A 25,807-nucleotide genomic window follows, 5' to 3' on the forward strand; every position below is an offset into this window, starting at 1 on the left:
TACCTGCACTGGTGTGCTTTCGAACTGCTAGGTTGGCAGAAGCTGTGTCACTTAACCCGCTATTTCCTTAACCCTTCTCCTACCCACCACTTCTCCCTGCAAATTTGCATTGATTTAAAATATTTTAAACTCATCCTTTATCACAGTGCGGTACCAAGCCCAGGGTACAGTAATCTAAATGAAAGCCAAGAAACACAATCATAAAACAGAAGAGGGGATGGATGAGCAGATAAAAACCACAACAGATGCAGCAATAGCAATAAAATTTGTGCTTCCCTGCAATTTTCAAGTTTTTTTTCCAGTGACACCCCAGAGCCAAAAGTGAGCCTTGCCAGAGAGACACCCATAGATCCTACCCTAAGCGCTGCCCTTGCATGCCTCGTGATCTGTGCAACTGTGGAGCTGGGATCACGCTTTTGCCAAGGTAACGTCTATTTTGGCTCTCTTGTCTCCATAGACAGAGAATCTCAAAGCTGTCTCTTCTCTGCCTCTCTTACACACACACACACACACACCCTCTCAAGCCTGCAAATAATTCAGACTGCTCCAAGTCATTAAATTTCCCGACGGGTGAAGTGTGCTTTGGATTTTGATCACCGCTCTATGATACCCTGAGAGTGATTTTTGTGTATGGAAGGTGTGCCTGGGGCACAATGTAGGACTTTGTCAGAAAGACAGAGGTGGAAAAGCCTCCAGAACAGCACTCCTAATTGTGTGCCTCCCCTGTTCCCACACTCTTTGTAATGTTTTTATTATATCTGACACCACCAAGGAGTTAGGAGGATCATGTATAACTTGATTATGGATTAAACTTTCCTGCGTTTTTATAAGAAAAGAAAAGATGGATTGTGGGGGTGGGGTGGAGGAGAAGCTTTCCTGGATCCTTCATTTACTCTGATCATCCGAAGAGAAGTAAAATTGTTTTTACTGGCTCTTTTCCCTTTTTAATTCCTTAAGTGCTATTGAATCTATTTCAGTTAGAAACTTATACATAGCCAGACCATTGTTCCATCTAGCTCAATATTGTCTTCACAGTGGCTCTCCAGGGTTTCAGACAGGACATTCCATCCCTACCTGCAGATGTTGGGGATTGAATCACTGGCAGATGCTCTGTCAGTGAAGTGCAGCTCTTTCCCAGAATTTTCTGGTTCTCCTCCTTGTTCTCCTTCTCTGCCTCCTTCTGCAGCAACTCACATCCATCTTTGGATACACAGCTCTTCAAGTTCTCTGCATCATATTCTGTTGTTTGCTTTTTGCAGTCACATAAGCCCTGCTGTTGGCATTAAATTCTCCACCCATCACATAGGTGGTCGTCCCTTGGTCTTTTGAAATTGTAGGGTCTCCATACCCACACTCCTTATTCCATTATTGGCAGATGTCCATTTTGACTCTGTGGCCTTTCCCACTACAGCTGTAACTTTCGATCTCTGTCGTATCCAATTATTTTTTCCATCTTCCATTGATACTGCTAACATTGCACATTCTGTGGCATGTTATGTTATTCTAAAGCTGTTCATGTCTCTCTTGTGTTATTGTCCAGTTCTCCGCTCCATAAGACATCAAAGGTAATATGCACATTTTTGAACACTTTCGTTTTCAAGTCTAAGGGAATATTTTTCATTATCAAGGTGAGTTTTCCAAAGACTGCCCATGAAGTTGATGATTTAATTAAATTTCTATACTGCCTTTCATTTGAAGATCACAGGGCGGTTTACAATATAAAAACACAAAAATGCATGCCATAATAACAGACAAAAGCAATATGCCCAAAACACAGTGTAAAAGGCCACCGGCAAAGAGGAACATTTTTGTCTGCCACCTAACAATATGTAATGAAGGCAGCAGGCAATCCTTCTTGGGGAGAGTATTCCACAATTGGGGAGCCACAGCAGAAAAGGCCTGTTCTCCTGTTGACGCCCTCCAGACATCTTGTGGAGGAGGCACATGAAAAAGAGCCTCCAATGATGTTTGTGTGGGGGGGTCTGAGTCCCCCTCCCCACCCCTCAAGCTAGTCCTGATGTTGCATCTAGTATCCTGGTGGGCACAACTAGGTGAGACCAACGCCACCCTGCACACCCAATCAGGTTTCAGTGGCAAGATCAACCTCCACACCCATAATCAGATCATGGATGTGGGAGGTCTTACTCAGAGCCGACCTGGCATTCAGCTACAGCAGCCATAAACCGGAGGGCTGGCTTGATAGGACAACCACAATTCCCAAGTTGGGGGCGGGGCTGGCACATGGCACAGTCACTAACTGCCTTTGCCCTGTCTCCCTCACTTGTTATACAATTATTTTATTCTCCTCTTTATTTCTGTTGGCTTCCATGCTGATACCTGCTAGTCCAAACTGCAGTCTGGGGCTATTAGGGATGGCACTGGCCAAAGAGGGATGAACTCTCCATAGCACTTGTTAAATCTTCCTTTAGGTGAATCAGGCTTTCAGTTTAGCACTGCACTTCTGGCTCAGATGTGGACACAGTAGTGTTTGGCTATGATCTTATAGGATTATCACTTGACCCGACATCACAGTCTGTTGCAGAACTTGCTCTGTTGGATCGCAAGTTGCTGGCGAGCAGCTTTTTCAGTGGAGGAAGGGAAGGGTGGGGTTTTGCCCTCCAGGGCCATCAGTGCTTTTTAGGATAGGCTATTGGTAATTGTTGGGACATCGGAGTCATTTTAGCTTGAAGCAATAAGTGACCATCAGAGGAGTTCATTGTTTAAAAGCAACAACACCATGTTTGTTCAGTTTTATAAATGTGCAAAGAGTTCAGGTTTCAGGACATACGATTGTGTACACATATTGTGCGGAGAAGTAAATTTTAAACTAACCAGAACAAAGAGAGAACTATAAATTGACTCAAACAATTTGTAGCCCATGCATTTTGAGTAGAATTTAGAGAAATACATAAATATATACTATAACGCTCTATAAGGGACCTATAAACATACCCCTCCATTCTGATTGGAACAAATCATGACACGCACCCAGTATGTACTTATAGGAAGAGTTAATATCTAAAATTTCCAGGAATATTCTCTTCAAGGAATTGGGTATTCTCTTGGCCTTACTGTTGGATCTGCCTGGGCCACCATCTGATGCTGCAGTGCTGATCTTGCATAAAAATCAAGGAACTTTTCAATGTAAGGGGTGGTGGTTTTGGTTGACGTAAGCTTTCAGGTGTCTGGATAAAAATTAAGGAGCACACTAAAATATGAAACTCTCCAAAAGGGCAGTAGTACCTTAAATACCAGTTGGTGTAATCTCACCACGATGGGGGTGTTCAAATACCTGCCCAGTCCCCGAGAGATGAAGATCCTGTGGTTAAGAGTGGACTTCAAACCATTTGCCTTGTGCCAAGGAAGAAACGAGGGGACGCGGGTGGCGCTGTGGGCTAAAGCCTCAGCGCCTAGGGCTTGCCGATCGAAAGGTCGGCGGTTCGAATCCCCGCGGCGGGGTGCGCTCCCGCTGCTCGGTCCCAGCGCCTGCCAACCTAGCAGTTCGAAAGCACCCCCGGGGGCAAGTAGATAAATAGGTACCGCTTACCAGCGGGAAGGTAAACGGCGTTCCGTGTGCGGCTCTGGCTCGCCAGAGCAGCGTTGTCACGCTGGCCACGTGACCCGGAAGTGTCTCCGGACAGCGCTGGCCCCCGGCCAATAGATGTGAGATGGGCGCACAAACCCCAGAGTCTGGCAAGACTGGCCCATTTGGGCAGGGGTACCTTTACCTTTACCTTTAAGGAAGAAACATTCAGAAGCTGAGCAGATAATTAACACCAGCTGCCTCTTTCATCCTGTGATCTTCATCTCTCAAGAAGAGGGAGGATGAGAGTGGAACTGGCCGCTGGTCCACCACACGTGGTATATTGCTTGGATTGTTCTTAATTCTACAGTGAATTGTTGTTTCGTATTTTATTTTATTGCATTGCTTTGATGTTATTTTAATGTGAGCCTGTATATAATGTGAGCCTGTGGCGCAATGGGCCAGTGCACCTGGCTCTTAACCAGAAGGTTGGTGGTTTGAGCAGGATGGCTGTGAGCAGGATTCCTGCATTTTAGGGGTTGGACTAGATGACCCTCAGGGTCCCTTCCAGCCCTACGATTCTATGAAATATTTTAAACAAAAAAAAAATAGTTCGTATTTTGGCATCGAAGTATGGAGGCTGGGGGGCCTGACGCCCCCCCTCCGTTTGGCTGGACAAGGGAGCACGACTGGTGCAAAACTCGCTGTGTGTAAAAGTTGCTGTACAACTGAAAGTGCATCAAACACCCCATTAACTGACTTTTTTTTTTAGTCTTTCAAAGCTTTGTAGGAAGCAGCTTACCTAATTGCAAATGTTGCACTAAGTTTAGTAAGAAGCCGAATCTATCAATACATTTTCTTTGCTCAGTAGAATGCGGCATATTCCAAGGGACCTTAATGGTGCTGCAGTTGTTGGCGCTTTGTTTGGTTCGTGTTCTCTATAAAGGCAAATTGTCAAATGTATTAATAGCAACCTTTGAAGTTGGGACTCCAGCCCTGGCTTAATCATCTATTTATGTGCAACAGGAATCCTTCTGGTCTGAACAGGGATGGGTGTATTGAAAGCATGTACAAAAGTGGCCTCCCAATTAGGCTGTTTGCCTCTCTCTCTTTTTGAAGTAAGTACCATCATCTGGGAATATTAGCTTTCTTTATTGTTTTCGGCACAGTTTTTGTTTTACTTGAGTGTTCCTTGGCTGCATGTTCAGAATAAAAAATGCAGCAGGGTATCTTTATTGATCTTACAGTATAGCTCGATACGTCGAAGCAGCTTCACTGCCCTGGGAATCTTACTGGCTTCTGCCGGGTGAATATTTGAGGGGAAAACAACAACTCAGAAGTTAGCATAAGTACTATGAAATTCAAAAGGAAGTGGAAGGTTTTTCTTGAGGCATTTAGCATTTTTGTTACAGCTTATAAAGGGCTTCCTCACAACTTAGATAAACTTTTTGTCAAGCTGTTGACACTACCCAAGAAGAAACAAGGTTAGAAAACAAACAAACTGTGGCAGACATGATGCTTAACCATGGTTAGTGCTAACCACAGTTGTTCCCTCTTAATCATGGTTAGGATCCTAGACCTGTTTCACAAAGCCTAACCACGGCTTAGCACAGACATGTGAACATGTGGCAGAGGTGTGAACCTCAGGTCTGAGGCCCCATATGTTGTCCAACATGTCTGTCTAGCTGACCCTCAAGACATCCACACATCCTCCCCTCTCCACAAGTTATACCACTCCCTAGGAGGCAAATCACAAGCTCAGTTTGGGATGACACACTAAGCCCAAACTATAGTGTAACTTATCTCAGTAGCAAAGCGACTGCAATCTCCTTTCTGGGAGCCTGCGTATTCACACTAAGCTATGATCAGGTGTAGTGGTGTGTACGAACTGGACCTTACAGTGAAACTAAGCCTAAGGAAAGCAAACCATGTTACAGCACAGAGACCCCCTTGCTTTGCTAAATTCACAAGAAGTCTTTTGGTATCTTTCTTACCTCATTGAATGGTGTTTGGCTATCAGTCAAGGATGCTTTAGCTGAGATTCCTGCATTGCAGGGGACTGGATTAGATAACCCTTAGGGTCCCTTCCAATTATTATTATTATTATTATTATTATTATTATTATTATTATTATTATTATTATTATTATTATTCCGCCCTATATCTGGAGGTCTCAGGGAGGTCCACAGAACAAAATCAAAATATAAAACCACAAAATATATAATCAAAACAAAAACAACAACCCAATAACCCCCCTCTCAAAAAACCCCCACATTTTAAAAGGGTCAGTCAAATCAACCAAAGGCCTGGTCAAAAAGGAACGTTTTTGCCTTTTGCCTAAAGGTGTATACAGTTCCATGATTCTATAAACTAGCATTCCTCCCCCCCCCAAAAAAAAAATTCAAACAAGCCCAATGAATTTTAATTTAATACATTTACTGTACAGCTAAAGTTTGGGTGGAGGTTGTTTTTTAAAAAACACCTATCATAATTCATATAGAAAAATAAGGCTTTATTTACAAACCTGGCTGAAATGTTTTCTGATTCTACATCTCCATGTTCCAGGGAGCTATTTTTTCTTTATTTCCGTGCTTATTACATACAAAAAAAGGGAACAATACTGAAAAGGGGATACAACTTAAGAGGGGAGGGAAAAGAGTGAAATTTACACAATCTGTTATTAGGATAAAAATTATGACAAAAATGTATGATTACAATTTCATGTTACAATAAAAGTAAAAAATCTCATTATCTTTTATACTCGACTTCCCATTTATTCCTTAATTCTTTTTACATAAATTTATTGCCATATCAAAATACTATTTTTATGTTAATATTTTCACAATTTATAAATGTTCATATTTATATAAGCAATTAATAAAAACCACAGGGATCACTCAGAAGCTGCTACAGATTTTAACATAGTATTATTTTGTTTAAGATATATTCTGAAGGCCTCCCATCCAGGGAGCCATTTTTTCTGCTGCATCCAGACATCTGGCAAGCTGAATTCTTATGCTGAAATGCAAGGTTGCCTATCCTACTTTTGTTTTTAGAATCATCTCGCTTATCCCCAGCTATAAATGAACACTAAATGCTGATTGCAGCGAGGAGAGAGCAAAGCTGGATGCAGAATTTTAGTGGTGTGAAGATCAATGAAATATCTTGTTTCCACACCCTTAAGGTTATTTATATACACTGTATCTAAGAGTTCACAAAGTGAGAGGGTTCCCCCCCCCAACTCAGCTACAGTAATATTTTTTTAATAAGGATTGTGGGTAAATTAAATTTGACTTAAAAAAAATAAAACTTTAAAAAATAAATAAATTAGATTAAAAATAAATAAATTGCAAATACTGCATCTAGGCCAGTGTTAAATAAATTTAATTTAAGCATGTTGGGCCTACAGTTAATCTCTAAATTAAATCAATGCCTCCACCAGATGCATTGAATTAAAGAAGCCTTGATCATTTCTCAAATATGATTACACCCTACCTGCCAAAAATAAGCATTTCATTTTCATCTCAAGAAAATAATCTGCTGTAGGTTGCCATTAAGTCACAGGCTTTGCTTCTACCTGTCCTCCATGGACCTTTTTACTAAGTTTTTGTGAGAACGAAGCAGAAATGAAGAGAACCCAAAATTGTGCAGGCTGAGATTACAGAATTCCCATTCATAAACTCAGAAACTTCCATGGCTGATCTATTCATATTTTAAAGCCATTTCCTTTTCTAGGAGAAAATAATCTCAAGGTTGTGGGTTCAAGCCCCACGTTGGGCAAAAGATTCCTGCATTGAAGGCAGTGGGTTGGACTAGATGATTCTTGTGGTTTCTTCCAACTCTGCAGTTCTAGGCTTCTGTAGCAAAATATATGCATTGACGCAGTGAGATGCAAGCCCTGGTTAAGAAGGAAACAACAGTGTAAATCATACTTGGTTTAGTTGCAGATAAACATGATTTAATGATCAAATTTGCACTGTTTAGGAAATATGTGAAGAGGTTGCAAAGGAAAACTTGATTTAAAATGTTTTTTTTCTGGCTGATTTAAATCAATCCACCCTGATAGGCTCTCCCTCGTGCCTCATTCATTTTCAACTGTACTTAATCATTCTGTTTCTCACACAAACAAGACACTGTGAGTTATGATGAATAAGAGATATGTGCTAAACTTTAGTTTGGCATACAGTGGTACCTCGGGTTAAGAACTTAATTTGTTCCGGAGGTCCGTTCTTAACCTGAAACTGTTCTTAACCTGAAGCACCACTTTAGCTAATGGGGCCTCCTGCTGCTGCCGCACCACTTCTGTTCTCATCCTGAAGCAAAGTTCTTAACTTGATGTACTATTTCTGGGTTAGCGGAGCCTGTAACCTGAAGCGTCTGTAATCTGAAGCGTCTGTAACCCGAGTTACCACTGTAATTATCCCACCCCCAGCATTTATTTTGTTTTTGTTTTAGTATGCAACTCCTGAGGAGGAGAACCCAAAATACTTTGTATGTCTCTGGCAAAACTTATGATACGCTGTTAATTGTTGTTGTTGTTGTTATTTATACCTCGCCCATCTGGCTGGGTTTCCCCAGCCACTCTGGGCAGCTTCCAACAAAATATTAAAATACAATAGTCCTTCATATATTAAAAGCTTCCCTAAACAGGGCTGCCTTCAGATGTCTCCTAAAAGTCTGATAATTGTTTTTTTTCCCTTTGACATCTGGCGGGAGGGCGTTCCACAGGGTAGGCGCCACTACCGAGAAGACCCTCTGCCTGGTTCCCTGCAACTTTGCTTCTCGCAGTGAGGGAACCGCCAGAAGGCCCTCGGCGCTGGCCTAATAATGCCTTAGGCTACTTGGCAGTGTATTTCAAAGTAAAGATAGTCATTTCCTACGTTGACACCATATTTCCCAGTGAAATAGATATGAAAAGTGTTAGATATAAAAAAACAGCATCCTTCACATCACTTACGACTGCAATCCTGTATCCATTTACTTGGGAGTAGGGCCTATTAAACTTAGTGGCACTTATTTCCAAGCAAGCATAGAATTGTGCTGTTAGCATGACTCCAGATCAGGGTATGGGTCAAAGTAGAATTAGGCGCATAGCTACATCCAGTAACGTATTGAGGAATTGCTGGGCTCAAACTGGATGCTTCACAATTTGAAGTGGATTTCACCTCCCAGCCCTATGAGACAGCAAGTCCAAGAGGCTCAGTGGTTTAGACGCGCATCCCTAGAAGGAGTAAATAAGCTTGATAGCTGATGAATGTGCACCAAATTGAAAGACAAATTAGTCAAGACACAAAGGCCACCTTACATTGAGGTGTAGAGTGAACTTTGTGCAGAAATGATAGATAGATAGATAGATAGATAGATAGATAGATAGATAGATTCTTTATTGTCATTACACTAGTGCAGCATTGCACAAGTGCAACGAAATTGGATGCCAACCCTTAAAAACAACAAAAACAAAACAACAGCAACAACCAAACAAACCACCTTCCAACCACACCCACACCCACACCCACACCCATCAAACTCCCCGGTCTCACTATCGAGTTACAGCATTCAAAAAGGCCACAGCTCTTGGATAGAAACTGTTTTTCAGTCTATTTGTCCTAGACTTGATGTTTCTATACCTCCTGCCAGAAGGCAGTAGTGCAAACAGACTGTATCCCGGGTGAGATGGATCCCGCAGGATGTTGTTTGCTTTCCTAAGGCAACGGGAACCGTACAGTTCTTCCAAAGGTGGGAGAGGTTGACCAATAATCCTTTGGGCTGTGGTTATGACCTTCTGGAGCACCTTTCTCTCCCTAGCTGTACAACTGGAGAACCAAGCACAAATACAATATGTAAGTATGCTCTCTATAGATCCTCGGTAGAAGGACACCAGCAGTCTCTCACTCAGATTGTTCTTTTTTAAAAGTCTGAGGAAATAAATTCTCTGCTGGGCCTTCTTCACCAAAGCAGTGGTATTTGCGCTCCAAGTCATGCCCTGATCCATAGTCACTCCCAAAAACCTGAATTCCGCCACCCTCTCCACCTGTTCCCCGTTGATATACAAGGGCTGAATGTCCGCCTTTTTTCCCCTGTAATCCACCACCAATTCCTTGGTCTTAGCCGTATTGAGAGCCAGATTGTTCTCTCCACACCAAACACAGAGCCGCTCCACCTCGTCCCGATAGGCGGACTCATCCCCTCCCGAAATGAGCCCCACCACCGTAGTATCATCAGCAAACTTGATGATTTTGTTGCTGGAATAGATGGCTGTACAGTCATACGTATAGAGAGCATAGAGCAGGGGACTCAACACGCAACCCTGTGGTGAGCCGGTGTTAAGGCTGAGGGCTGTGGACACATGTGACCCTACTCTAACCCTCTGAGAACGTTCTGACAAAAAATCCAAAACCCAGAGACAGGTGGAGTTGGGGAGTCCAATCGTCTCTAGCTTGGACACCAGTCTATGGGGGAGGATAGTGTTAAAAGCAGAGCTAAAATCCACAAACAGCAGCCTCACATAATTCCCTGGCCGCTCCAGATGGGACAGAGCAGCATGGAGAGTGGTGGTGATAGCATCTTCTGTGGATCTATTTGCCCTGTATGCAAACTGGTAGTTGTCAAAAGTTGATGGAAGACAGGAAATAATATGACGGCGCACCAGTTTCTCAAAACACTTCATGATGATTGGAGTCAATGCAACTGGTCTGTAGTCATTCAAACTACTGATTGTGGATTTTTTAGGCAGAGGGACAATGGTTGACGACTTCAGGCAGGGTGGGACCATAGACTGGTGTAAGGACTTGTTGAAGATCTTAGTAAAGACCCTCGCCAGCTGATCCGCACAACCCTTCAACACCTTTCCAGTGATGCCATCAGGTCCAGCCGCCTTCCTCGGATTCACCATCCTCAATACTTGTCTCACCTCGTACTCCTCTACAGTGAATGAGGGGCCCCTATGGGCTGGTGGCTGTAATACCGGCGTCTCAGGTGGCTCCTTCTCGAAGCGAGCAAAGAAGAGGTTAAGCTCCTCCGCCAGCAAAGGGTCACCGTCGACAGCGCCAAGGTTAGGTTTGTAGTTTGAGTGGATAAACCTGTGTTGGATAGGCTGGTCCCAACCGCACAAGTAATCCAGGCATTGTCTTGTGTGTGTGGTGTGTGGGGAGAAGGGAGGACCAGTGATAAAACATGCTGTCCCAAAATTAAGCCTCTGGTACTCCAGTAAAGATACCAGGGTCACATTCTGCATATGCTTGAGCAGTCAGTTTTCTGGAGCCAGCTCTGTTGTATGTTGGCAGAGTTTTTTCTTCCTTTCTTCATTTAAGTGTATCCTGGCACCATGGAGCAGATAAATTCAATTATACTGGATGGCCCAATCTACCTTGGAAGTACTATGCTATTCCAGGACTGAGTCTCCAGTCTGTGTGCTAATTGCAGATAATTGTTGTTTGTAGACCATTTGAATGCGTTAGTGACTCAGCATGAAACCAGCTTCATGAAACTTCAGCAAGCTTTTAAGGAGAGGGTTGAGTAACATTTATTTGTTGTTGTGTTTCTTCTAAAGTCCAAGGGCATCTTTAGAATATTAATAATAATAATTTATATGCCACCCATCGGACTGGGTTGCCCCAGCCACCCTGGGCGGCTCCCAGCAAAGCATTAGAAATGCAATAAAACATCAAGCATTTAAGAACTTAAATGGAAGCCGCCCAGAGTGGCCGGGGAAGCCCAGCCAGATGGGCGGGGTATAAATAAATTATTATTATTATTATTATTATTATTATTATTATTATTATTATTATAACTTCCCTGTATTATTATCATTATTATGGGTACTTATAAAACTGTAATGCAGGAGTTGACAACATGGTGCCACAGTGGTGCCTTTGAGGACTTCCCCTAGTGCCCACAAAGCCACGGCCAGGAGGTTGTGAAGGTGGTTGTCTTTCTCTCCCTTGAAAAGGCAACCTTTCAGCACTATGCGTTTTTCAAGCTTTGATCAATTCTGGATACTACTCTTACCCAGATCCCTTAGAAAAGTAAAGTGGGTGTGGAAACACTATTTCTCTCTCCTTGTCTCCTGTGTATGTCACTGTTCTGGGGGACACTGAAGACACCCAATGGCACCCACTCAAAAATCCAAACAGTGGCGACTCAGCAGGCATCCTTGCTGCTAACTCTAAGGTGCTTCTTAAAGGCTTTTTTTTTTTTTAAGAACTGTAGAGTTGGAAGGAACCCCCAAGGTTCACCTAGTCTTGTTGTTTAGTCGTTTAGTCGTGTCCGACTCTTTGAGACCCCATGGACCAGAGCATGCCAGGCACTCCTGTCTTCCATGTCTCCTGCAGTTTGGTCAAACTCATGCTGGTAGCTTCGAGAACACTGTCCAACCATCTCGTCCTCTGTCGTCCCCTTCTCCTTGTACCCTCCATCTTTCCCAACATCAGGGTCTTTTCCAGGGAGGTGGCCAAAGTATTGGAGCCTCAGCTTCACGATCTTCCAGTGAGCGCTCAGGGCTGATTTCCGTCAGAATTTATAGGTTTGATCTTCTTGCAGTCCATGGGGCTCTCAAGAGTCTCCTCCAGCACCATAATTCAAAAGCATCAATTCTTCGGCAATCAGCCTTCTTTATGGCCCAGGTCTCACTTCCATACATCACTACTGGGAAAACCATGGCTTTAACTATACGGACCTTTGTTGGCAAGGTGATGTCTCTGCTTTTTAGTCTAGTCTAGGCATGTCCAACTTCCAAGAGACTGCGATCTACTCCCACTAAAAAAAAACTGGCAGTGATCTACCCCTTGGATTGACCAAAGTTGTTGACTGACTGGTAGATCACGATTATTGTGACTGACTGGTAGATCACGATTATTGACCTGTTGGACATGCCTGACCTAGTCTAATCCCCTGCAATGCAGAAATTGCAGGTATAGAATCTATGACAGGTGCCCATGCAACTGCTGCTTAGAAACTTCCAGTGAAGAGGAGTCCATCTCCCTCTGAGGAATTTCGTTCCGCTGTTGAGCAGCTCTTCCCATCAGAAAGTTCTTCCAATGTTTAGTCAGAATGTCCTTTCTTGTAATTTCAATCCATTGGTTCGGGTCCCTCTGGAGCAGCAGAAAACAAGCTCACTCCATCTTCCATGTGACACCCTTCAGATATTTGATAACTTCAGAGTTTTCCTGCTGATAACTCTCTCGTTCTGCTTGTGCCAAAGCCTGATTATTTCCCAGAGATTTGATTTGGGAAAGGAGTTAGCATTCATTATGCTTTTCGGTGACTGTATACTTCAGGGACAACAAACTTTTAAAACATTTGTTGACATTTCCTTTAATTCTGTGTATCTTTCACAGAACAGTACTGTATGTGTTAAAGTGGGTGTATGTGCTTTTTCTCCCTCTCCAACCCTCTGTGGAGGAAGGTGGGCAATCTTTCCAGGGCGGCACTTTGAAGCTATCTGATTAGATGGCTTTAGCCAGGAATTTTAGAGAAATGTTTGCTTTTCAAATAAGAGATTTGCCTTAATCGTATGCTATAAATTGCAAACAAGAAGGAATGATTTGTGGCTTATAATTAGGTACGAGTGAAAGATAATCTCAAAACAAAGTCCAAGTTCTGTTGATTTCCAGATGGTTGTGGGTATTTTTCTTTAATGTGCTGCATACCACATGCAGGTAGAAATATCTTTTTCAACCATTTCTTTTACTTCACAGTTACTGTTTAAAAACTACCCACTCCCCTGTTCTGTGTTTTTGTGTGTTTGCCAGCAAGAGGTTTTTAATGTTATCTGATAGAGTTGGGGGGGGGGATTATGGCTATGCAAAAGGAAGTGCTTTCAAGAGAGGAAGTGCTTGCAATGAATCTTGCATCACCTTTGGATAATTACAATCCCTGTAGAATGTTCCTGGAAATGAATGGTTACTGTATGTTTTTCCTTTTCGTCTTTTCCCTCGTTATATTCTTTTTATGAGGCCTGGGTTTTGTTTTATTTTTAAAAAAACACAAATATTGGCTAACTTTGTCAGGAGGTTAAAAGCACTAATGTGGTTAATCTTGCACTTAAGATTGCTCTGCTATAAGCCTTAACGTAATTCAAGGATTCTTATCCTATTATACATGACTAAGCCATTTCTCACCTTTTCACCCCTTGCCTTTTCCTGTAAGACCTATTGCAGTCGTTAAGAGTCGTCAACAGGCTCATCTCAGCTATCTGCCAATCTCCTATTCCCACCACCCTTCTGAGTAATACCCCTCCCCACCTTCTCACTATATAGAAGGATCTGGCAACTTCTGTTTCAGTGTATCTGAAGAAGTGTGCATGCACACGAAAGCCCATACCAAGAACTAACTTAGTTGGTCTTTAAGGTGCTACTGGAAGGAATTTTTTTATTTTGACTATGGCAGACCAACACGGCTACCTATCTGTAATTCAAGGAGCACAATTTGTTCCTTGATTTTTAGAAATTTAGTATCTCGTTACATACAGTTTTAAATGATTGAATTCTCCACACAGTTTTACAGTTGGGCTATTTCATTACGTATACAAGCCTTCACAAACCTGGTGCTCTGCAGAGTGTTTGAGGACTGGGATGTTCGCAAGGAAACCAAAATGCTTGTTTACAAAACTACTGCACTACCAATCTTACTGTATGCTTGTGAAGCATGGACCCCTTATGAACAGCATCTCCAACTTCTTGAAAGAGTCCATCAACCGTGTGTCCAAAAGTTTTTACACATCACCTGCGAAGACAGGCAAACTAATGCCAGTGTATTGGAAGAAGCAAAGATCTCCAGTGTTGAAGCAATGATTCTTCAACATCAACTTTGTTAGACTGGTCATGTTGTGCGGATGCCTGATGTTCGTCTTCCAAAGCAACTACTCTATTCCAAACTTAAAAATGGAAAGTGTAATGCTGGTGGTCATCAAAAGAGGTTTAAAGACTCTCAAGGCAAATATAAAAAAATGCAGTATAAACACTGTCAACTGGGAAACACTGGCCTGCGAGTGCACCAACTGAAGAACAGCCTTTACCAAAGGTGTCATGGACTTTGAAGATGCTATAACTGAGGACGAAAGGGAGAAACGTGCTAAGAGGAAGACACGTTTTGCAAACCCTCACCCTGATCAACTCCCACCTAGAAACCTATGTCCCCACTGTGAAAGGACGTGTGGATCAAGAATTGGCCTCCACAGTCACTTACGCCACTGTTAAGACCGTGTTCATGGAAGACAATCTTACCCAGAAGAAAGCTCTGCAGATGTTCTGGTCATTCTCAACCAGCACAACTGGAGTTGTAGTCCAAATATGGAGGCCACCATATTGGAGAAGGACAACCTGTAACCATTTGCTGGAGCTTCAGCCAGACATACTGTATAAGCATACCTTCTTAGGGTCAGTGCTGGCATAAGAAACACAACTAAGAGATTGAGAGCAGACCTCCAGTCAGGGTTAAGATGGGCAGAAGGGGGCTGTGGAAGGAGTGTGTGATTCCATGGCCCATGCCAAACCTCTTAACAAAGCATTGATCTGTGCCAGCCCTTTATGTCTCAGTGGCCCCACTTACAGCCAAGACTTAAATTGTGCTGGTAACACAGATTGTAGTGATAGGCTATTTCCGTAAGTCTTAGAAAGGGGTATCCAAGAATCTTGCATTGCAGTGTTGCTCTGGAGCCCATGACCTGCTTGGTATACCTGCTGCACCCAGTGGGTGTTGCTTGCACTGGCTTCCTTGTTGCTTGGCAGTGTTGTCCATCCACATGCATGCATGTATGGTATTGGAAGGAAACATGGGACTAGTCCGTAGCTGCCATCATGAGCAGCAAAGTATGGTGCAGGGTCAGGGGGAATAGGAAAGAGGTGAGTGGTTTAGCACTTGGAGACATTGGGTGAACTGGCTGTGATTTGCAGATCTCTCGTTGAGAAGCAAGAGAATATAGAACTCCATTATAAGAGTGCTTGACAGAAAGCATGCATTCTTTGGAAAATCCAATTCTTCCTTGCTGCCATTATGCTGTTAAATGAACAGGTGGAATAAGGGGTTCACATAGTATAACAGTGCTTTGCACTATTCAAGATTAAGATCTCTCCCTCCCTCTCTCTGACTCTTAGAAAAGCACAAATTGGAGAACCTAGAGCTAGGAATAAGGAATTACCAGAATATGCTTGTCTGCTCTTAGTGGGATTAGAAAGACTTTTGGTAGATGGCAAAGGTGCCTGGCTTTATTTTCATGCCTAAGAGATTTCTCATGCTGGGGATTGCATCCCCATTCATGCTCAAACTAGATGTGATGGCAGCAGAACTGTTTTATTTAAGTCGGCCTGACCTCATCAAGCATAAAGCAGGGTGGAGATGGAGGGAATGCATCTGATTAGTAGAGAAAGAGGAATATGTGTGCGGAGCTGAACCCTTGCTATGCCACTCCCTTACCTTTCCATGCCCTCCCTTTGTTTTTAAAAAAGCTGGCTCTAAAAAAATTCCTCCCACTTCCATCTTAGCTAGGTTTGAACCCCAGGCCTGGGGCTAAATGCAGCCCTCCAGGCCTCTCAGTCTGGCCCCCGGGAACCTCCCCAGAGTCTTTTTCTTAAAAAAATATTTTTTTATTGGTTTTACAAAACTTTTTATAGACAATACAAACAAACAAACAAACAAACATGTATAATTTCATATCCTTTTTTCATAAACCTTACTTCTCTGACTCCCCCAAACCTCCCCTTTCTACATCCCAATTTCCACAATTATTTCAGCAAATCCTAAACTTAATTTTATCAAATTTGTCCCTTATTTATTCTTTCCTTTTACTTAATCTTTTGTCGCTGTAATCTCCTTTTCTTTCTAAAAACCTCAACATTTTAGCATTCATCAATTTTATAATATTTCTTTAGATAAATTTTAAATTTCTTCCAATCTTCATCCGCCGTCTCTTTCCCCTGATCGCGGATTCTGCCGGTCATTTCAGCCAATGTCATATAGTCTATCACCTTCATCTGCCATTCTTCCAGAGTGGGTAGATCTTGAGTCTTCCAGTGCTTTGTGATGAGTATTCTTGCTGCTGTAGTAGCGTACATAAAAAAAATTCTGTCTTTCTTTGACACCAATTGGCCGACAATGCCCAAGAGAAAGGCCTCTGGTTTCTTAGGGAAAGTACATTTAAGTACCTTTTTCATTTCATTATATATCATTTCCCAGAAAGCCTTAATCTTCGGGCACGTCCACCAAAGGTGATAGAAAGTACCTTCAGTTTCTTTACACTTCCAACACTTATTGTCAGGCAAATGATAAATTTTTGCTAGCTTGACTGGGGTCATGTACCACCTATAGATCATTTTCATAATATTTTCCTTTAAGGCATTACATGCCGTAAATTTTATACCGGTGGTCCACAACCATTCCCAGTCAGCAAACATAATGTTATGACCAATGTCCTGTGCCCACTTAATCATAGCTGATTTAACTGTTTCATCTTGTGTATTCCATTTCAGCAACAAGTTATACATTCTGGGAACCTCCCCAGAGTCTAGACCATTTCCCCTCTCCAGGGCTTGCCCTTCACCAACCCAGTTCTACACCTGCTGCAGCTGTTTCTGCCTGTTTGGAATGTGTCTTTCAACTGTGATAATGTATTTTCCTTGCCTGGTTGAAGATATGCATGTTGTCAGGAGCGAACCAGCAATAAATCACCCAGAGTAAGTGAAGCTAACGCTTCATTAGAAGAAACAGGTTCGGCTCAGGAGCACCATGCCTAATGAGCACAGCAATTCTTCTTTGGTAGATCTTGGCCCTGTGAGGCAATTGCAGAGACTGAAGGTATCTGCCATCCCACAGCTGCCTAGGTCTCCTCCTCTCCAGGGTTTCCCCCAAACAATCTGAGACTACACTGGCATCTTTGCCTTTGCTCCGTCCACTTCATGCCTCTCCTGGTTCTGGGAGACCAGAGGGGAGGGGAGCTTGTTGCAGCAGGAGACCCCCTGTACTTCTTCACCAGCCTGACCCATCTCTGCCCCTTAGCTTCACTCCTTTCCTACTTCAGCTTCTGCCTCTTATTCTGGACATCTCTCTGCCACAGACACTTCCAGCCCACTGAGCCCTGTTATCTCTTCAGCTTATGACATCTCCTCCCAGTCTTTTCCCTCTTCTCCCTCTGACCTCTCATTGTTGTCCCACTACCAATCCCTGGGCTCGGAGCCTTCTTTCCTTGGAGAGTCCCCAGGTTGGTGCCTTCAACCAATCCATGACACATGTAGAGTAACCTCTGCCTTTTCCAATGGCTGCAATGTAACATCCACAAGGGTGAGAATTGCATCCATTGCTCCACCATCACTGGCATGTAGACTGGGAGCTTCCCCACAAGGGAATGTGGTCCTTAGGTTGAACTATGCCCCCCAGTCTCATTTGAGCTTGTTTGAACAGATGGGCTTCCCACCCTGGGTAGCAGAATGAAATTTCAAAAGAATTTTTTTCTCTTTCCCTTCATTCACATCCAAGGGGATCAGGGTGGCTAACACGATTCTCCCTTGCTCCATCCCCCTTTACCCTATTTCAAAATGGAGTGTCTTAATTTAACTTTCATATCGTGGCCGCTCCCAGGGTGTCTGCATGGTCTAATTTTCACTTATAGAATGAAAGCAAATAAAAGCAGCTGTTTACCGCAGCCTGCCTGTTGTTGTTTCTTACCCTCCGTGTTTGTTCACTTTGGCAATTCAATTTATGCGCGCTTCAGCCCTGTCAGAATCCATTATATTGAATCTTCTTTTAAGTTGTTAAGCTAGAGGACAAACTTAGATGTTATCTTCTACAGCTCAATTGAAGACAGAACATGAGCTAAGCAGATTCAGCGGTGAGCAGACACAGTGACAAATTTCATCCCAATCACATTTTGTCAGGAGAATGTCAGCTTTGTCAGCTCTCAGTGTTAAATAGCTCATTTGACGGGGTGCTAGTTAGATAGCGTTCAAGCTGGTTCAACCAATTTATTGCTTTTGGGGTGGTTTTTTCTTTAAACCAACTCATTTCAAAGCTCTAAGCAGTTTAAATGTAGACTGATCAACAGTTGTAGACTGATTAATTTGGTATGGGGCAAATTTTCAACAGTGGGACTGTGACTTAGGGGTGTGTTCACCTTCATTTTGAAGCTGTTTTGGTTCCATTGTTTTATTGCAGTTGGAAATCACAATGTAGCCTTTTGCATTTCATTAGTAAGTTATCGTTCACTACATTCAGCATTTCCCCTGTGGTTTTGGTGTTATCCCAATTTGAGTTAAATCTGCTAGACAACAGGTGGTTGGTTAATCAACTTTAAAAACAACAACAAAAAACTTGTTAGTTGATTTTCCTATTTTCTGGGCCTTTACAGTGGTGCCCCGCAAGACGAATGCCTCGCAAGACGGAAAACTCGCTAGACGAAAGAGTTTTCCGTTTTGGAGGTGCTTCGCAAAACGAATTTCCTATGGGCTTGCTTTGCAAGACGACAATGTCTTGCGAGTTCCTGCTGGTTTTTTTCCCCTTCCCCCCTTTTTCTAAGCTGCTAAGCCGCTTATCAGCTGATCCGATCAGCAGATAAGCCGCTAAAAGCCGCTAATAGCGCTAATCCGCTAATCCGTCAATGGGCTTGCTTCGCAAGATGAAAAAACCGCTAGACGAAGAGAATCACAGAACGGATTCTTTTCGTCTTGCGAGGCACCACTGTATTTTTGGCAATCGGTTATTTTATCAACTCACATCATTTCTTCTGGAGCACTGTTGATACACCCCCTCCCCCAGTGTGGGTGGATGTGCATGCATAAATTGTAAGGACACTGACTAGGATTTAGGTCTAATTGAGCTGTGGGGCTTCCAGTGCTTAGGACTGTGCTCATTAGCCATGAATAATAACTAGAAGTATTTCAATTTAGTACAAGACAGTGGTGCGTCCTGCAAGAACTCCAATGTGGGGGAAAGTGCAATAAAATATAGCATACAGCAACAGTAAATTTTGCAAGGTATCTCCTCTGGAATAAAGACCCTTCAGAAGAAGAAGCCTGTTGGACCAGAACAAAGGTCCAGCTGATCTAGCTTTCTCCTTACCAGAATGGACAGCAAGCTAGATGCGTTTGAGATGCCCACAAGCAGGCCATGAAGGCAGGAATGCTCTCCCATGCTGATCTCCACCAACTGCTTAGGAACACGGGGCTTCTAAAATAGCCCTCATCATTGGGATTGAGGGGAAGGGAACTGCAATAGAGCGAGAGGTTCCCAAACTGTGGTCTGCAGATGACTGTCACTTACCGTATTTTTCGCCCTATAAGACGCACTTTTTCCCCTCCAGAAATGAAGGGGAAATGTGTGTGCGTCTTATGGGGCGAATGCAGGCTTCAGGAAGCTATCCGCTAGCTGTGGGAGACCCAGCTCTCCCAGGGCTAGCGGAGAGCTTGCCTGCACCCAGAAGCTTGGGGCGTGCTGAGCTCCGCACGCCCCAAGCTTCGGGATTAGTGCAGCGATCCGCTAGCCATGGGAGAGCCGCGCGGATCTCCCACGGCTAGCGGACTGCTTGCGCGCACCCAGAAGCTTGGGGCGCGCTGAGCTCCGCACGCCCCAAGTTTCTGGTGTAGCGCAGCGATCCGCTAGCCCTGGGAGAGGCGCCCGGCTCTCCCACGGCTAGCGGAGACCTTGCCGGCACCCAGAAGCTTGGGGCGTGCTGAGCTCCACACGCCCCAAGCTTCGGGATTAGCGCAGCGCACCTGGGGGTGCGTCTTATGGGCCGGTGCGTCTTATGGGGCGAAAATACGGTAAGTGGTCCACAGCATGGCTGCAAAAATAGAATTGAAAATCATCGTTCAGCTCGGACACTGAGATCCAGCGCCGAGGGTCTTCTGGCGGTTCCCTCATTGTGAGAAGTAAGGTTACAGGGAACCAGGCAGAGGGCCTTCTTGATAGTGACGCCTGCCCTGTGGAACGCCCTCCCAGCAGATGTCAAGGCAATAAACAACTATTTTACTTTTAAAAGACAACTGAAGGCAGCCCTCTTTAGGGAAGTTTTTAATGTCTAATGCTGTATTGTTTTTAATATTCAGTTGGAAGCCGCCCAGAGTGGCTGGGGAAACTCAGCCAGATGGGCAGGGTATAAATAATAAATTATTATTATTATTATTATTATTATTATTATTATTATTATTATTATACAGCACCTATCACTGCTCATTAGAATTACTGCAACAGGAAGAAAAACCATTAAGTAGTTCACCAAGAACCTCAGCAGTTTACAAGTGGTTCAGAAGGAGAGTTGGGGGAACCACTGTAATAGAGTATCCTGGAAGAGGTGAGTTGTCTAGAACACAGTACAGGACCACTCCATGCTGCACTTCCCACTTGTCACCTGTTTAGGGAAGTTTTTAATGTTTGATGTTTTGTCGTGTTTTTAATATTCTGTTGGGAACTGCCCAGAGTGGCTGGAGAAACCCAGCCAGATGGACGGGGTAGAAATAATAAATTATTATTATTATATATTATTAATGTCATAGCTGTTAGCCATTGGATTGACCTATCCTTCATGGACTTATATATTTTCTTTTCAAAGCCACCTAGGCTAGTGCCCATTACCACATTTTGCGGCAGCAAATTCCATAAACCTGCTCCCCCTTTTGTCTGTTCTGAATCTACCCAATTTTATTAGGCTCCTCTTTGCCCTTCCCCAGAATAATAATAATAATAAATCTGAATAATCAAAGAAACATATGTGGTTTGTGCCAACTGCGGCAAGACCCGTCTGTTGAAAAGCTGGAATAAAAGACTTGGGCTCTTCTTTTCAGGGGTTCTTTGAGCTTGAAGAGCAGTGTCTGCTTCTACCTCAGCCTAGAAAACAGCTGTTTTTTTTCTTTCCCCCCAATGATGGCATATCTCTCAGTAACTGAGCCCTCACTGGTTAAACGAGACAGCAGAAGGAGCCAATATTTGTAGCCATGGCAGCCAGCCATTTACGATTCCATATGGCCGGGATGGCAGAAGGCTGCTTTCTTGTAAGGAGGTCAGGGCATTTGCAGTATTAAAAAAAAAAAGCGCCAGCAAGAATACCCAGCACTGTGAAAACTTTTCTGTACATCATGTACAGTAAAAGGGAGAATTGCTCCCTATGGAGAATGTGATCGGCCAAAAGGCATAAACTATTTTCCCTCTCTTAAAAAAGAGAGAGAGGGAGGGAGGGGTAGGGAGAGGAGAAGCAGTATTGTGTGTAATGCCTTAGAGGGAAATAAATTGGTGAAATTATTGTTGGTGCTCCCGGTTTGCTGCCCAGGACTCCTGATGTAATAATAATAATAATAATAATAATAATAATAATAATAATAATAATATTTTTTATTTATACCCCGCTCTCCCCTGGCCAGAGCCAGGCTCAGAGCGGCTAACACCAATAAAATATGAGTAAAAACATAATAAGGAAAAAAAAAGAAAAAAAATTAAAATACAGGTTAAAATGCAATTTAAAAAGCAGCCTCATTTTAAAAGTCAAAACCATAAGGGGAGGGAAACATAAGGGTCAGACTGAGTCCAAACCAAAAGCCAGGCAGAACAGCTCTGTCTTGCAGGCCCTGCGGAAAGACGTCAAGTCCTGCAGGGCCCTAGTCTCTTGTGACAGAGCGTTCCACCAAGTCGGGGCCAGTACTGAAAAGGCCCTGGCCCTAGTTGAGACCAACCTAACCACCTTGTGACTTGGGACCTTCAAAATGTTGTCATTTGTGGACCTTAAGATCCTCCGCGGGGCATACCAGGAGAGACGGCCCCGTAGGTTATGTGGCATTCTCCACCTTGTACGCTCTGAAATCTGCCACAGAGGTCCTGCTTTTGTTGCCGTGCCCTTGGGAGGCTGCAGTGAGCAGGGTTTTTCTGTTGTGATCCCCACTCTGTGGAAGAGCCTTCAGAGGGAAGTCAGTTTGGCCAGGAGGGACAAAAGGAAAATGAGAAGAATCAAGAGGCTGAAGGCAGCGAAAGGCCGTGGGTCCATAAGGACGAATGGGGCTGTGCCCTACAGAGTTCACACTACCTTCTTACAACCAGCCACCAATCCCAGCTTCTCCATTATGAAACCCTTTATCAACTGGCGATTAGTACAGTTTTGGAGGGGGAGAGAAGACAAGCAGGGGGCATGACAGATTTATAAAACGATGCAACGCTTTGCAGATAATGGATAGAGAGAACTAGATGCTAGAGATACTGGACTCCAGAGTCCTCCAAGTGAACACTGGAGATTCTGGAGAGACAAAAGGAGAACGAATTCACATAGTGCGTAGGTAAACTGTGGAATTTGCTACCTTGAGATGTAGTGATTGCCACCAAGCTGGACCGCTTGAAAAGAAGGTTGGATAAATTCATTGAGGATATGGCTACTGATGACTATTAGTCTGGGGAACAGAGGCTGCATGCCACTAAATACAGTTTCTGGGAAAGCAGAAAGCAACCTTAAACTGCATCAGACTGTTTCTCCATCCAGCTGCCAGCTGTGGACTGAAGCAGGCACCTTCTGCATCTGAAGAAGCGAAAATGAGCAGGAAAGGGCTATCTTTGTTTTGGGTTTCTCATCACCACCTGGTTGGTCACTAGGGAAAACAGGTTGCTGTACTTTTTACCTTCCAGTTCATTGAGAAGTCAGGAGATGATTGCAGGTTGTGCAAGCAGAGAAGGTGGTTGGCTCTCTGTTAATTTTCTATTATAATACTTTATTACTGGCTGTTGCTATATGTGTTCTAGGATTTGTTTAAGCTTTTCTTAGGTTTATCTTAATATCTTATCCTTTTTGCACTGTAGTTTAACTTTTTATTGATAAATGCAAGCTATTGCAAGATTCCCCATGAGGTGGGGAACAACATTCCTTGGGTGGAAATTAAAAAATGGATCTAACCAGTTATTTGTGAAGGTCAGTAATCTGCTCACACCACAGTTCCTTATATATTTCGGTAGTTGGGTTTGGAGGGGAAGGGAATGCCAATTATTGCACCATTATACTTAAAAGGAAAGTGGAATATTCTCTGTACTGCAGCGGAGCCTAACTACTTTCAGGGTGTATATGAACCCTCCTCGTCTGTAAAACAAATGTCAACAGATTCTGGTTTCCCTGGGGACTTCTTCAACAGCTTGTTCCTAATTGGGAGGCGAGGATGTCTTCAGGGTATTGGTGGGAAGTGTGGTTTCTCCTATGATGCCAGCACATTCTGGTTGCAGTGGCTAATCAGTATAATCACCACCATTCTTGTCTCTTTTTTTAAAACGAAGACCTTTAATGTCTTCTGCACTGATGCTTAATGATGTGAAGATGCAACTAAGTGATTATCCATTAAAATCACCCTCTAGCTGTCTGTGCTGCACTTACCTCTTGGTAGGCCGTAACTTTGCTCCCTAAGGTCCTGTGCGAACTGCAGTTAAGCAAATTGGCACCCCACTTACGACACTTAACAAAGGGTGGGTGTGGAAGAGAAGCCCCTCCCTGGTGGGGAAAAGGTAAAGGACCCCTGGACGGTTAAGTCTAGTCAAAGGCGACTATGGGGTTGACTAAACCGCTTCTGGTGCAAGGGAACACTGTGACGGAAACCAGAGCGCACAGAAATGCCATTTACCTTCCCACCGCAGCGGTACCTATTTATCTACTTGCACTGGTGTGCTTTGGAACTGCTAAGTTGGTAGGAGCTGGGACCGAGCAACGGGAGCTCACCCCATCATATGGATTTGAACCACCAACCTTCTGATCGGGAAGCCCAAGAGGCTCAGTGGTTTAGACCACAATGCTATCTGCTTCCCTGATAGGGACGGCTCCCCTTAAACCGGGGTCTAGAGCCCAGTTCAAACTGGAGCTAGCTTAGGGGTGTCATGAATAGTCTTAATGGGGAACTGATTAACAGTGGGGAGGGATTTGCTACAAGGCAATGGAGAAGGATTTGTTAACTGAGTTTTGATCGGGGGGGCGGGGCGGGGCGGGGCGGCGCAGACTCATGTTGGTCACCTCAGCTTTGTATTAAGGGGGCAAGTTTTAACAGTATCTTCTTTTCTTGAAATATCAATAGAGGAAGCGGGCCAGACTGCTTTGGTGGCTCTGGTGTACAGTTTTTATCAGGATCTTGGCAGGGAATATGACTTTAGAAGGGAATTAGATTTCTCAAAGGTTATATCTCAGAGTAGTATTTATTTTATTTTATTTTATTTTATTTATTCTTTATTAGATTTATAAACCACCCTTCATCATAAGATCTCAGGGGGGTTCACGGGATAATCACAGTGGATCATCCTTCTGGGTTCGTTTTCCAGCGGTTCTGCCCCTGTCCGACTGATGGGTTCACGTTTTTAAATGTCGCTAGGAATCAACTAGGCCATGTTGTTGCTACTGCTTCTCATAAGGACAAGTCTCCCATAGCTTAGTAGGAAGGTGCCCTGCACAGTCCATCTAACCAACATTTCCATTCTTTTGCCTTCCATGACCTGGGTTAACCCTCGCACATTTCCAAAAACCTTCCAAACATTTTGAAAATCCTGTGCATTTTTACTTGAAAACCATTTAAATTACGCAAGCTAAGCAGACCACATTTATTCAGATAACAGAATTTGGAGTTTTAAAAGCGAAACACCCACAGCCCAAGGGAGGGAAATGCACTGCAGGGTTTGCCATTGTTTCTTTGAGCGGCTGTAACATTTCGGATGCTGCTCATCGGTGTACACTAAGACACCGTGAATCTGAAGAACAGAGAGAACTGGATAAAACCGATTCCTCTGACTTTTTTAAATGATTATTTTTAATGCATTTTGTTCCCTTCCTTGTAGTCTTAGGGTAGCTTACTGTAATTATATACATAGAAAATAATGCTGTAATAACCTTCTGCACAATCAGCCCTTCACATATTTGCAGCCTGCAGACAAATGCTTAGCAAAAATTAAAATAAATTCAATTTTAAATGAGATAAAGTGTTTTTGTAACACATTTTAAAGCAGCCAAAGGAGCAGGCGATACGCTTCAAAGTGTGCCTTTGCAACTACTTATTGGGCCAGTTCAGAAGATAGGTAGCAAATTGAACCTCCTCTGGGTCCTCGGTATTACGCCAGAAATGGATTGCCATGCAAGACAGGGTGGCTGTTGCTTCTGTATAATGCCACTCCTTGTTTCCATAGCAAGCTGCCCTCGGAGTATACTCTCCAGGGCTTCAGGAATCTTAACGCTGCTCTCAGGTGAACTTTCTTGCAACTCTGCCAGGTCTTTCTTGTTTATTTATTTGACTTACTAACAACAAAGTCTCAAGCAGCTTAGGAAAAGATTAAGAGCCCAAAATGGGTCACCAAAAACCCAAATATATA

The 25,807-nt window shown here is 43.4% G+C and overlaps 1 protein-coding gene across 1 annotated transcript in view; it reads left to right on the forward strand.

Annotated features, from left to right (window-relative positions):
• BRF1 (BRF1 general transcription factor IIIB subunit) overlaps positions 1–25,807 on the forward strand; it is a 209,716-nt gene that overhangs the window by 172,915 nt on the left and 10,994 nt on the right. The window lies entirely within an intron of this gene.

The sequence above is a fragment of the Podarcis vaucheri genome (assembly GCF_965113315.1).
Source record: "Podarcis vaucheri genome assembly, chromosome: 1".
Taxonomy (NCBI): Eukaryota; Metazoa; Chordata; class Lepidosauria; order Squamata; family Lacertidae; genus Podarcis; species Podarcis vaucheri.